Raw genomic sequence first — 14,007 nt, 5'->3', positions numbered from 1 at the left:
ATTGGAATTCACGGGAGGTCATCCAAGAGGCCGGGCTGTCTTTAGCCAAAACTTCGATCTGGTCGATGCTTTTTTGGGTGACTACCTCCACCAAGACCTCTTTGTTCAGTGAGCAAACGAGGAAGACGCCAGTTTTGACAGAGCGTTTCAGTAGGTCAGCTCGGTCCGGCGAAGCCGCAGCGCTTCTTCAGGATGCAAATTTGGATGAAAAAGTAAGCTAAAATCATTAAAAAATGTAACAATAACCGGAGTACTTTTGAGTGCTAAAATTTTTCGGGACTTCCAGCCAGTCAAGTTGTTGCCGTTAAACATGCGGTTCCGCCAGCAGATCTCCTTCTACCAGCAGCCTCCACCCGTGGTTCACCTGGGGTAGAGGAAGGTCAGGCATCCAAGGAACGCTGTTGGGTCAGCACCAACGCACTCTGCAAACACAAAGTGCCATTTTAATTCTAAATCACAAATTCTAATTAAGGCAGTTTTTGACAGAAAAGCACCAAACGTAGAAGAAGATAAAAAGTTGGTCGCAGACCTACCATTATAGCTTTCGCCAAGATATACAGGCCAGCAGCACAGCTGGCCTGTACAGGGTGCTTACTAAGAACCGTCAACTCCAACGCAGCGGCACCAGAATGAGTCGATATAGATTCAACCGCCACAACAAAATCTTCGACAACAGAAAAAAACCCAGAAAACTCATTCCACACAGGATAGAACATGAGAGAAAGGCGACGCACCATTCATCCTTACTACTGACTACAATGCGCCCGTAAGCAAAAAGAGCAATATACCCAATCTGAAGCGCTAATCGCCTCCGACGAAGCCAACCAATGGAACGAACAACCCGATCGCTCCAAATAAAATTTAAAACTAAAAACGTCACAAGTGAGAAAATGAAAACCAGAAAAAACATCACGAACTGTGGATTGACGCCAAGAATCAGAAGAGATGACCAAAGGTCAACTGATAAGACGAATATCAATGCAATAACATATCTAACATATTCCTGAAACACCTACAAAGACATAAAATAAAAGTATATATAAAGTTCTTTGAGGTTAATTAGAAGAAAAATAAAAAAGAAAGCAAGTTACCATTTGAACAAGTGCTGCGGTTTCCCCGGAACGAGCTCACCTACTGAGCTTGACGTGCTGATGAGAAGAGTGTGTCCAAACCCTGCGAAACAAACAAGAACAGGTCTGTAGGGTGACTAACAGGAGAGTCCCGAGGTTGTACCCGGGGAAACTTCGACGGTCAAGTTAGTCTTCCGGTGAGTGAAATTCACGGGAAGTCATCCAAGAGGCCGGGCTGTCTTTAGCCAAGACTTCGATCTGTTCGATGCTTTTTTGGGGGACTACCTCCACCAAAACCTCTTTGTTCAGGTGAGCAAACGAGGAAGACGCCAGTTTTGACAGAGCGTTTCAGTATGTCAGCTCGGTCTGTACAGGGTGCTGACTAAGAACCGTCAACTCCAACGCAGCGGCACCAGAATGAGTCGATATAGATTCAACCGTCACAACAAAATCTTCGATGACAGACAAAAATCCAGAAAACTCATTCCACACAGGATAGAAAATGAGAGAAAGGCGACGCACCATTCATCCTTACTACTGACTACAATGCGCCCGTTAGCAAAAAGAGCAATATACCCAGTCTGAAGCGATATTCGCCTCCGACAAAGCCAACCAATGGAACGAACAACCCGATCGGTCCAAATAAAATTTAAAACTAAAAATGTCACAAGTGGGAAAATAAAAATCAGAAAAAACATCACGAACTGTGGATTGACGCCAAAAATCAGAAGAGATGACCAAAGGCCAACTGATAAGTCGAATATGAATGCAATAACATATCTAATATATTCTTGAATCGCATACAAAGACATAGAATAAAAATATATATAAAGTTCTTGGTGGTTAATTAGAAGAAGAATAAAAAAGAAAGCAAGTTACCATTTGAACAAGCGCGGCGGTTTCCCCGGAACGAGCTCACCTACTGAGCTCGACGTGCTGATGAGAACAGCGTGTCCAAACCCTGCGAAACAAACAAGAAAAGGTCTCTAGGGTGACTAACAGGAGAGCCCCGAGGTTGTATCCGGGGACACTTCGACGGTCAAGTTAGTCTTCCGGTGATTGGAATTCACGGGAGGTCATCCAAGAGGCCGGGCTGTCTTTAGCCAAAACTTCGATCTGGTCGATGCTTTTTTGGGTGACTACCTCCACCAAGACCTCTTTGTTCAGTGAGCAAACGAGGAAGACGCCAGTTTTGACAGAGCGTTTCAGTAGGTCAGCTCGGTCCGGCGAAGCCGCAGCGCTTCTTCAGGATGCAAATTTGGATGAAAAAGTAAGCTAAAATCATTAAAAAATGTAACAATAACCGGAGTACTTTTGAGTGCTAAAATTTTTCGGGACTTCCAGCCAGTCAAGTTGTTGCCGTTAAACATGCGGTTCCGCCAGCAGATCTCCTTCTACCAGCAGCCTCCACCCGTGGTTCACCTGGGGTAGAGGAAGGTCAGGCATCCAAGGAACGCTGTTGGGTCAGCACCAACGCACTCTGCAAACACAAAGTGCCATTTTAATTCTAAATCACAAATTCTAATTAAGGCAGTTTTTGACAGAAAAGCACCAAACGTAGAAGAAGATAAAAAGTTGGTCGCAGACCTACCATTATAGCTTTCGCCAAGATATACAGGCCAGCAGCACAGCTGGCCTGTACAGGGTGCTTACTAAGAACCGTCAACTCCAACGCAGCGGCACCAGAATGAGTCGATATAGATTCAACCGCCACAACAAAATCTTCGACAACAGAAAAAAACCCAGAAAACTCATTCCACACAGGATAGAACATGAGAGAAAGGCGACGCACCATTCATCCTTACTACTGACTACAATGCGCCCGTAAGCAAAAAGAGCAATATACCCAATCTGAAGCGCTAATCGCCTCCGACGAAGCCAACCAATGGAACGAACAACCCGATCGCTCCAAATAAAATTTAAAACTAAAAACGTCACAAGTGAGAAAATGAAAACCAGAAAAAACATCACGAACTGTGGATTGACGCCAAGAATCAGAAGAGATGACCAAAGGTCAACTGATAAGACGAATATCAATGCAATAACATATCTAACATATTCCTGAAACACCTACAAAGACATAAAATAAAAGTATATATAAAGTTCTTTGAGGTTAATTAGAAGAAAAATAAAAAAGAAAGCAAGTTACCATTTGAACAAGTGCTGCGGTTTCCCCGGAACGAGCTCACCTACTGAGCTCGACGTGCTGATGAGAAGAGTGTGTCCAAACCCTGCGAAACAAACAAGAAAAGGTCTCTAGGGTGACTAACAGGAGAGTCCCGAGGTTGTACCCGGGGAAACTTCGACGGTCAAGTTAGTCTTCCGGTGAGTGGAATTCACGGGAAGTCATCCAAGAGGCTGGGTTGTCTTTAGCCAAGACTTCGATCTGTTCGATGCTTTTTTGGGTGACTACCTCCACCAAAACCTCTTTGTTCAGGTGAGCAAACGAGGAAGACGCCAGTTTTGACAGAGCGTTTCAGTAGGTCAGCTCGGTGTGTACAGGGTGCTGACTAAGAACCGTCAACTCCAACGCAGCGGCACCAGAATGAGTCGATATAGATTCAACCGCCACAACAAAATCTTCGACGACAGACAAAAACCCAGAAAACTGATTCCACACAGGATAGAACATGAGAGAAAGGCGACGCACCGTTCATCCTTACCACTGACTACAATGCGCCCGTTAGCAAAAAGGGCAATATACCCAATCTGAAGCGCTAATCGCCTCCGACGAAGCCAACCAATGGAACGAACAACCCGATCGCTCCAAATAAAATTTAAAACTAAAAATGTCACAAGTGGGAAAATAAAAATCAGAAAAAATATCACGAACTGTGGATTGACGCCAAGAATCAAAAGAGATAACCAAAGGCCAACTGATAAGACGAATATGAATGCAATAACATATCTAATATATTTCTGAAACGCCTACAAAGACATAGAATAAAAATATATATAAAGTTCTTGGTGGTTAATTAGAAGAAAAATAAAAAAGAAAGCAAGTTACCATTTGAACAAGCGCGGCGGTTTCCCCGGAACGAGCTCACCTACTGAGTTCGACGTGCTGATAAGAACAGCGTGTCCAATCCTTGCGAAACAAACAAGAAAAGGTCTCTAGATTGACTAACAGGAGAGCCCCGAGGTTGTACCCGGGGACACTTCGACGGTCAAGTTAGTCTTCCGGTGAGTGGAATTTACGGGAAGTCATCCAAGAGGCCGGGCTGTCTTTAGCCAAAACTTCGATCTGGTCGATGCTTTTTTGGGTGACTATCTCCACCAAAACCTCTTTGTTCAGGTGAGCAAACGAGAAAGACGCCAGTTTTGACAGAGCGTTTCAGTAGGTCAGCTCGGTCCGGCGAAGCCGCAGCGCTTCTTCAGGATGCAAATTTGGATGAAAAATTAAGCTAAAGTCATTAAAAAAATGTAACAATAATCGGAGTACTTTTGAGTGCTAAAATTTTTCGGGACTTCCAGCCAGTCAAGTTTTTGCCGTTAAACATGCGGTTCCGCCAGCAGATCTCCTTCTACCAGCAGCCTCCACCCGTAGTTCACCCGGGGTAGAGGAAGGTCAGGCATCCAAGGAACGCTGTTGGGTCAGTACCAACGCACTGCAAACACAAAGTGCCATTTTAATTCTAAATCACAAATTCTAATTAAGGCAGTTTTTGACAGAAAAGCACCAAACGTAGAAGAAGATAAAAAGTTGGTCGCATACCTACCATTATAGCTTTCGCCAAGATATACAGGCCAGCAGCACAGCTGGCCTGTACAGGGTGCTGACGAAGTACCATCAACTCCAATGCAGGGGCACCAGAATGAGTCGATATAGATTTAACCGCCACAACAAAATCTTCGGCAACAGAGAAAAACCCAGAAAACTCATTCCACACAGGATAGAACATGAGAGAAAGGCGACGCACCATTCATCCTTACTACTGACTACAATGCGCCCGTAAGCAAAAAGAGCAATGTACCCAGTCTGAAGCGCTAATCGCCTCCGACGAAGCCAACCAATGGAACGAACAACCCGATCGCTCCAAATAAAATTTAAAACTAAAAACGTCACAAGTGAGAAAATGAAAACAAAAAAAACATCACGAACTGTGGATTGACGCCAAGAATCAGAAGAGATGACCAAAGGTCAACTGATAAGACGAATATCAATGCAATAACATATCTAATATATTCCTGAAACACCTACAAAGACATAAAATAAAAGTATATATAAAGTTCTTTGAGGTTAATTAGAAGAAAAATATAAAAGAAAGCAAGTTACCATTTGAACAGGTGCTGCGGTTTCCCCAGAACGTGCTCACCTACTGAGCTCGACGTGCTGATGAGAAGAGCGTGTCCAAACCCTGCGAAACAAACAAGAAAATGTCTCTAGGGTGACTAACAGGAGAGCCCCGAGGTTTTACCCGGGGACACTTCGACGGTCAAGTTAGTCTTCCGGTGAGTGGAATTCACGGAAAGTCATCCAAGAGGTCGGGTTGTCTATACCCAAGACTTCGATCTGGTCGATGCTTTTTTGGGAGACTACCTCCACCAAAACCTCTTTGTTCAGGTGAGCAAACGAGCAAGACGTCAGTTTTGACAGAGCGTCTCATTAGGTCAGCTCGATACGGCGAAGCCGCAGCGCTTCTTCAGGATGCAAATATGGATGAAAAATGAAACTAAAATCATAAAAAAATGTAACAATAACCGGAGCACTTTTGAGTGCTAAAATTTTAGGGGACTTCCAGCGAGTCAGGTTTTTGCCGTTAAACACGCGGTTCCGCCAGCAGATCTCCTTCTACCAGCAGCCTCCACCCGTGGTTCACCCGGGGTTGAGCGAGGGTCAGGCGTCCAAGGAACGTTGCCGGGTCAGCACCAACGCACTGCAAACACAAAGTTCCATTTTAAGTCTTTGTCACAAATTCTAATTAAGGCAGTTTTTGGGAGAAAAGTACCAAACGTAGAAGAAGAAAAAAAGTTGGTCGCAGACCTACCATTATAGCTTTCACCAAGATATACAGGCCAGCAGCACAGCTGGCCTGTACAGGGTGCTTACTAAGAACCGTCAACTCCAACGCAGCGGCACCAGAATGAGTCGATATATATTCAACCGCCACAACAAAATTTTCGACGACAGACAAAAATTCAGAAAACTCATTCCACACAGGATAGAACATGAGAGAAAGGCGACGCACCATTCATCCTTACTACTGACCACAATGCGCCTGTAAGCAAAAATAGCAATATACCCAACCTGAAGCGCTGATCGCCTCCGATGAAGCCAACCAATTGCACGAACAACCCGATCGCTCCAAATAAAATTGAAAACTAAAAACGTCACGAGTGTGAAAGTGAAAACCAGAAAAAACATCACGAACTGTGGAGTGACGCCAAGAATCAGAAGAGATGACCAAAGGTCAACTGATAAGTCGAATATGAATGCAATAACATATCTAATATATTCCTGAAACGCCTACAAAGACATAGAATAAAAGTATATATAAAGTTCTTTGAGGTTAATTAGAAGAAAAATAAAAAAGAAAGCAAGTTACCATTTGAACAAGCGCTGCGGTTTCCCCGGAACGAGCTCACCTACTGAGCTCGACGTGCTGATGAGAAGATCGTGTCCAAACCCTGCGAAACAAACAAGAAAAGGTCTCTAGGGTGACTAACAGGAGAGCCCCGAGGTTGTACCCGGGGAAACTTCGACGGTCAAGTTAGTCTTCCGGTGAGTGGAATTCACGGGAAGTCATCTAAGAGGCTGGGTTGTCTTTAGCCAAGATTTCGATCTGTTCGATGCTTTTTTGGGGGACTACCTCCACCAAAACCTCTTTGTTCAGGTGAGCAAAAGAGGAAGACGCCAGTTTTGACAGAGCGTTTCAGTAGGTCAGCTCGGTTTGTACAGGGTGCTGACTAAGAACCGTCAACTCCAACGCAGCGGCACCAGAATGAGTCGATATAGATTCAACCGCCACAACAAAATCTTCGACGACAGACAAAAACCCAGAAAACTGATTCCACACAGGATAGAACATGAGAGAAAGGCGACGCACCGTTCGTCCTTACCACTGACTACAATGCGCCCGTTAGCAAAAAGAGCAATATACCCAGTCTGAAGCGCTAATCGCCTCCGACGAAGCCAACCAATGGAACGAACAACCCGATCGCTCCAAATAAAATTTAAAACTAAAAATGTTACAAGTGGGAAAATAAAAATCAGAAAAAACATCACGAACTGTGGATTGACGCCAAGAATCAGAAGAGATGACCAAAGGCCAACTGATAAGACGAATATGAATGCAATAACATATCTAATATATTCTTGAAACGCCTACAAAGACATAGAATAAAAATATATATAAAGTTCTTGGTGGTTAATTAGAAGAAGAATAAAAAAGAAAGCAAGTTACCATTTGAACAAGCGCGGCGGTTTCCCCGAAACGAGCTCACCTACTGAGCTCGACGTGCTGATGAGAAGATCGTGTCCAAACCCTGCGAAACAAACAAGAAAAGGTCTCTAGGGTGACTAACAGGAGAGCCCCGAGGTTGTACCCGGGGACAATTCGACGGTCAAGTTAGTCTTCCGGTGAGTGGAATTCACGGGAAGTCATCCAAGAGGCCGGGCTATCTTTAGCCAAGACTTCGATCTGGTCGATGCTTTTTTGGGTGACTACCTCCACCAAAACCTCTTTGTTCAGGTGAGCAAACTAGGAAAACGCCAGTTTTGACAGAGCGTTTCAGTATGTCAGCTCGGTCCGGCGAAGCCGCAGCGCTTCTTCAGGATGCAAATTTGGATGAAAAATGAAGCTAAAATCATTAAAAAATGTAACAATAACCGGAGTACTTTTGAGTGTTAAAATTTTTCGGGACATCCAGCCAGTCAAGTTTTTACCGTTAAACATGCGGTTCCGCCAGCAGATCTCCTTCTACCAGCAGCCTCCACCCGTAGTTCACCCGGGGTTGAGCGAAGGTCAGGCATCCAAGGAACGCTGTTGGGTCAGCACCAACGCACTGCAAATACAAAGTGCCATTTTAAGTCTAAATCACAAATTCTAATTAAGGCAGTTTTTGACAGAAAAGCACCAAACGTAGAAGAAGATAAAAAGTTAGTCGGAGATCTACCATTATAGCTTTCGCCAAGATATACAGGCCAGCAGCACAGCTGGCCTGTACAGGGTGCTGACGAAGAACCATCAACTCCAATGCAGCGGCACCAGAATGAGTCGATATAGATTCAACCGCCACGATAAAATCTTCGGCAACAGAGAAAAATCCAGAAAACTCATTCCACACTGGATAAAACATGAGAAAAAGGCGACGTACCATTCATCCTTACTACTGACTACAATGCGCCCGTAAGTAAAAAGATCAATATACCCAGCCTGAAGCGCTAATCGCCTCCGACGAAGCCAACCAATTGCACGAACAACCCGATCGCTCCAAATAAAATTTAAAACTAAAAACGTCACGAGTGAGAAAGTCAAAATCAGAAAAAATATCACGAACTGTGGATTGACGCTAAGAATCAGAAAAGATTACCAAAATCCAACTGATAAGATGAATATGAATGCAACAACATATCTAATATATTCCTGAAACGCCTACAAAGACATAGAATAAAAGTATATATAAAGTTCTTGGAGGTTAATTAGAAGAAGAATAAAAAAGAAAGCAATTTACCATTTGAAGAAGCGCTGCGACTTCCCCGGACAGAGCTCACCTATTGAGTTCGACGTGCTGATGAGAAGAGCGTGTCCAAACCCTGCGTAACAAACAAGAAAAGGTCTCTAGGGTGACTAACAGGAGAGCCCCGAGGTTGTACCTGGGGACACTTCGACGGTCAAGTTAGTCTTCCGGTGAGTGGTTCACGGGAAGTCATTCAAGAGGCCGGGCTGTCTATAGGCGAGACTTCGATCTGGTCGATGCTTTTTTGCTTGACTACCTCCTCCAAGACCTCTTTGTTCAATTGAGCAAACGAGGAAGACGCCAGTTTTGACAGAGCGTCTCAGTTGGTCAGCTTGATCCGGCGAAGCCGCAGCGCTTCTTCAGGATGCAAATTTGGATGAAAAATGAAACTAAAATCATAAAAAATTGTAACAATAACCGGAGCACTTTTGAGTGCTAAAATTTTTCGGGACATCCAACGAGTCAAGTTTTTGCCGTTAAACATGCGGTTCCGCCAGCAGATCTTCTTCTACCAGCAGTCTCCACCCGTGGTTCACCCGGGGTTGAACGAAAGTCAGGCATCCAAGGAACGCTGTTGGGTCAGCACCAACGCACTGCAAACACAAAGTGCCATTTTAAGTCCAAATCACAAATTCTAATTAAGGCAGTTTTTGGCAGAAAAGCACCAAACGTAGAAGAAGAAAAAAAGTTGGTCGCAAACCTACCATTATAGCTTTCGCCAAGATATACAGGCCAGCAGCACAGCTGGCCTGTACAGGGTGCTGACGAAGAACCATAAACTCTAACGCAGCGGCACCGGAATGAGTCGATATAGATTAAAACGCCACAACAAAATCTTCGGCAGCATAGAAAAATCCAGAATACTCATTCCACACAGGACAAAACATGAGAGAAAGGCGACACACCATTCATCCTTACTACTGACCACAATACGCCTGTGAGCAAAAAGAGCAATATACCCAGCCTGAAGCGCTAATCGCCTCCGACGAAGCCAACCAATTGCACGAACAACCCGATCGCTCCAAATAAAATTTAAAACTAAAAATGTCACAAGTGGAAAAATGAAAACCAGAAAAAACATCACGAACTGTGGATTGTCGCCAAGAATCAGAAGAGATGACCAAAGGCCAACTGATAAGACGAATATGAATGCAATAACATATCTAATATATTCTTGAAACGCCTACAAAGACATAGAATAAAAATATATATAAAGTTCTTGGAGGTTAATTAGAAGAAGAATAAAAAAGAAAGCAAGCTACCATTTGAACAAGCGCTGCGGTTTCCCCGGAACGAGCTCACCTACTGAGCTCGACGTGCTGATGAGAAGAGCGTGTCCAAACCCTGTGAAACAAACAAGAAAATGTCTCTAGGGTGACTAACAGGAGAGCCCCGAGGTTGTACCCGGGGACACTTCGACGGTCAAGTTAGTCTTCCGGTGAGTGGAATTCACGGGAAGTCATCCAAGAGGCCGGACTGTCTATAGCCAAGACTTCGATCTGGTCGATGCTTTTTTGCTTGACTACCTCCACCAAGACCTCTTTGTTCAGGTGAGCAAACGAGGAAGACGCCAGTTTTGACAGAGCGTCTCAGTAGGTCAGCTCGATCCGGCGAAGCCGCAGCGCTTCTTCAGGATGCAAATTTGGATGAAAAATGAAACTAAAATCATAAAAAAATGTAACAATAACCGGAGCACTTTTGAGTGCTAAAATTTTTCGGGACTTCCAGCGAGTCAAGTTTTTGCCGTTAAACATGCGGTTCCGCCAGCAGACCTCCTTCTACCAGCAGCCTCCACCCGTGGTTCACCCGGGGTTGAGCGAAGGTCAGGCGTCCAAGGAACGCTGCCGGGTCAGCACCAACGCACTGCAAACACAAAGTGCCATTTTAAGTCTAAGTCACAAATTCTAATTAAGGCAGTTTTTGGCAGAAAAGCACCAAACGTAGAAGAAGAAAAAAAGTTGGTCGCAGACCTACCATTATAGGTTTCGCCAAGATATACAGGCCAGCAGTACAGCTGGCTTGTACAGGGTGCTGACGAAGAACCATCAACTCCAACGCAGCGGCACCAGAATTAGTCGATATAGATTCAACCGCCACAACAAAATATTCGGCAACGGAGAAAAACCCAGAAAACTCATTCCACACAGGATAAAACATGAGAGAAAGGCGACGCACCATTCATCCTTACTACTGACTACAATGCGCCTGTATGCAAAAAGATCAATATACCCAACCTGAAGCGCTAATCGCCTCCGACGAAGCCAACCAATTGCACGAACAACCCGATCGCTCCAAATAAAATTTAAAACTAAAAACGTCACAAGTGAGAAAATGAAAATCAGAAAAAATATCACGAACTGTGGATTGACGCCAAGAATCAGAAGAGATGACCAAAGGTCAACTGATAAGACGAATATGAATGCAATAACATATCTAATATATTCCTGAAACGCCTACAAAGACATAGAATAAAAGTATATATAAAGTTTTTTGAGCTTAATTAGAAGAAGAATAAAAAAGAAAGCAAGTTACCATTTGAAGAAGCGCTGCGGCTTCCCCGGACAGAGTTCACCTACTGAGCTCGACGTGCTGATGAGAAGAGCGTGTCCAAACCCTGCGAGACAAACAAGAATAGGTCTCTAAGGTGACTAACAGGAGAGCCCCGAGGTTGTACCCGGGGACACTTCGACGGTCAAGTTAGTCTTCCGATGATTGGAATTCACGGGAAGTCATCCAAGTGGCCGGGCTGTCTATAGCCAAGACTTCGATCTGGTCGATACTTTTTAGGTTGACTACTTCCACCAAGACCTCTTTGTTCTGGTGAGCAAACGAGAAAGACGCCAGTTTAGACAGAGCGTCTCAGTAGGTCAGTTCGGTCCGGCGAAGCCGCAGCGCTTCTTCAGGATGCAAATTTGGATGAAAAATGAAACTAAAATCATAATAAAATGTAACAATAATCGGAGCACTTTTGAGTGCTAAAATTTTTCGGGACTTCCAGCGAGTCATGTTTTTGCCGTTAAACACGCGGTTCCGCCAGCAGATCTCCTTCTACCAGCAGCCTCCACCCGTGGTTCACCCGGGGTTGAGCGAAGGTCAGGCGTCCAAGGAACGCTGCCGGGTCAGCACCAACGCACTGCAAACACAAAGTGCCATTTTAAGTCTAAGTCACAAATTCTAATTAAGGCAGTTTTTGGCAGAAAAGCACCAAACGTAGAAGAAGAAAAAAAGTTGGTCACAGACCTACCATTATAGCTTTCGCCAAGATATACAGGCCAGCAGCACAGCTGGCTTGTACAGGGTGCTGACTAAGAACCGTCAACTCCAACGCAGCGGCACCGGAATGAGTCGATATAGATTCAATCACCACAACAAAATCTTCGACGACAGAGAAAAATTCATAAAACTCATTCCACACAGGATAAAACATGAGGGAAAGGCGACGCACCATTCATCCTTACTACTGACTACAATGCGCCCGTAAGCAAAAAGATCAATATACCCAGCCTGAAGCGCTAATCGCCTCCGACGAAGCCAACCAATGGCACGAACAACCCAATCGCTCCAAATAAAATTTAAAACTAAAAATGTCATAAGTGGGAAAATGAAAACTAGAAAAAACATCACGAACTGTAGATTGACGCCAAGAATCAGAAGAGATGACCAAAGGCCAACTGATAAGACGAATATGAATGCAATAACATATCTAATATATTCCTGAAACGCCTAAAAAGACATAGAATAAAAATATATATAAAATTCTTGGAGGTTAATTAGAAGAAGAATAAAAAAGAAAGCAAGTTACCATTTGAACAAGTGCTGCGGTTTCCCCGGACCGAGCTCACCTACTGAGCTCGACGTGCTGATGAGAAGAGCATGTCCAAACCCTGCGAAACAAACAAGAAAAGGTCTCTAGGGTGACTAACAGGAGAGCCCCGAGGTTGTCCCTGGGGACACTTCAATGGTCAAGTTAGTCTTCCGGTGAGTGGAATTCACGGGAAGTAAAACAGTTTGGAGTAATTTACCAATAGTGAGTGTACCTTGTATAGTTGGTGTGCGTTACCATTTATACCTACTCAAAAGTCCGACCTCCTTACGTTTCGAGATCTGTCCGGAATAGTGTCAATCTCGCGTTGAGGGGGATTCTCCCCACCCTCTGCGGGATTGTTCTCTGGAGCCCTTCGGAGCTCTAGCGGCGGTGTGCCCCAGGATGGTTCCCATGGGCCTGGGGTCCAAACCCAACTCTGGTGACCGATCGAAGTGAAGTGTTGGCTGATCCCGAACTCCGTGCACCAGTTCCTGAAGGGGTTTTCAGCGAACCGTCGCCCATTGTCAGATATCAAGACATGCGGAATCCCGAAGCGGCAAACTATTTTTTTCCATCTGAACTTCTTTTCCAGAGATAGTAGCTAGAGGTTCCGCTTCCATCCACTTTGTGAAGTAGTCGATGGCCACCACGAGATGTTCGTATCTCCCGGGAATTCGGGGAAAAGGCCTCAGAAGGTTCATTCCCCACTGGGCAAAAGGCCAAGGACTGTGGATGGGGACCATCTCCTGAGTTGGCTGGTGACGCAGCGAGGCATGCACCTGACAAGCTCGGTATTGTTAAACTAGCGCTGCGGCATCCCGAAACACTGAGGGCCAATAGTAGCCTAGGAGTATGCACTTTTTGGCCAACATCCGAGATCCCACATGCGCCGCGCATAAGCCTTCATGAACTTTTCGGAGGACATAGTCACCTTCCTTGGGAGTTACGCATTTTAGCCAGGGAAACAAATACGACCTCCTGTAGAGGGTCCCCCCAGAATAGGCGTACTTAGCAGCTCTGAGCTGGAGTCGGCGGACCTCGATTTTATCTTCGAGGAGAACAATCGAGTTGAGGAAGTCCACGAGGGGAGTCATCCAAGAGGCCGGGCTGTCTATAGCCAAGACTTGGATCTGGTCGATGCCTTTTTGCTTGACTACCTCCACCAAGACCTCCTTGTTCAGGTGAGCAAACGAGGAGGAAGCCAGTTTTGACAGAGCGTCCGCGCACTTGTTCTGTGATTTTGGCACCTGCTCGATTTCAAAAACATCAAACAGGGTTATCGCCTCTCGTACCTTAGCCAAGTATTTTTTCATGATGTCCTCCTTGGCCTCATACTCCCCGCGAACTTGGTGGACTACGAGTTGGGAGTCACTCCGGACTTTTATCGCAGTTATACCCATCTGGTGGGTTATCCGCAATCCAGTCAATAGGGCCTCGTACTCAGCTTCATTG

Source organism: Coffea arabica, chromosome 6c (assembly GCF_036785885.1).
Source record: "Coffea arabica cultivar ET-39 chromosome 6c, Coffea Arabica ET-39 HiFi, whole genome shotgun sequence".
NCBI classification, from domain to species: Eukaryota; Viridiplantae; Streptophyta; class Magnoliopsida; order Gentianales; family Rubiaceae; genus Coffea; species Coffea arabica.
This window is presented reverse-complemented; position numbering follows the sequence as displayed.